Here is a 1,152-nt window from a genome sequence, read left to right on the forward strand (position 1 = left end):
AACCTCTCTTTTGATTAACTCAGAGTCAACTGATTAGAGACCTTTGTTGCAAAATCATTTCACTTTTGCCATATAATGTAACAATCACCGGAATGATATGCCATCATATGCACATGCCCCACCCCCACTCAGGGGGGGGGATTATATAAGGGTGTGTACATCAGGAGGAAGACATAGTAGAATTCTGCCTACCATAGGTTGAGACCTTTCCTATGATAGGTATGAAAGGACATTGTCTTTACCTGTGTTTGGGTTTCATCACACTCCTACCCCTTCAAGAACCATATCCCATCAGTCACACAGATGTGTATACCGATAAGTTTGGAGGTATACAACTAAGACCAAACTATTCTGTTTTCCTTTTTTTTTTTTTAATGAATTGCCTTGCTTAAGAACTGATTTTTAGCACATTCTTTCAGTGTTTCACATGACCACGCCACACTTGTCTCCAATGGGTATGGTTATTTGTAAAAAGCTATTTGGGAATTAACAAGGCAGAGTGTTTTCACAAATGTCAAGGTGGCCAAAAATATTTCTTTTTCCAACTACATATGATCGAAAAGCTGCATCTGTGCATGAAGGGAAATTATATTGAAATTCTATTAAGATAATTTTGATCTTAACCAATTCAGTTGTAACTCATATGATAGTTTCTTTTTCTTTCTGTCAATCTGTATATCATTCTGTCTTACACAAAGTATGACTTTGACTTTTCCCTAGGGAAGGATGAAGAGGAAACATAAACTTTATGTTCCTGCTGTTGGGTTACATCCTGTAAATCAATCCTCTCCACAGAAAGTATTCCCAAATGACTCCAGTTACCTTGAAGGAAGCAGGCTAATTTATGTCCCTGTTATGGATACTACTTGTCTGCCATACCCCAATCTAATAAACACAAATTAACCATGAGAAAAGCTTTAAGCACATTTTTAAATGTGTGTGTGTGTGTGTGTGTGTGTGTGTGTGTGTGTGTTTAGTTGAGAGAGAGGAAGGGAGAGGGAGAGAGAAAGAGAAACATTGATGTGAGAGAGAAACATACATCAGCTGTGTCCTGCATGCACCCCTACCAGGGATCGAGCCAGCAACCTGGGCATGTGCCCTGACCGGGAATCAAACCCTTGACCTTTTGGTGCACAGAATGACACTCAAGCA

This window comes from Miniopterus schreibersii (assembly GCF_964146895.1).
Source record: "Miniopterus schreibersii genome assembly, chromosome: 10".
In the NCBI taxonomy this organism is placed as follows: Eukaryota; Metazoa; Chordata; class Mammalia; order Chiroptera; family Miniopteridae; genus Miniopterus; species Miniopterus schreibersii.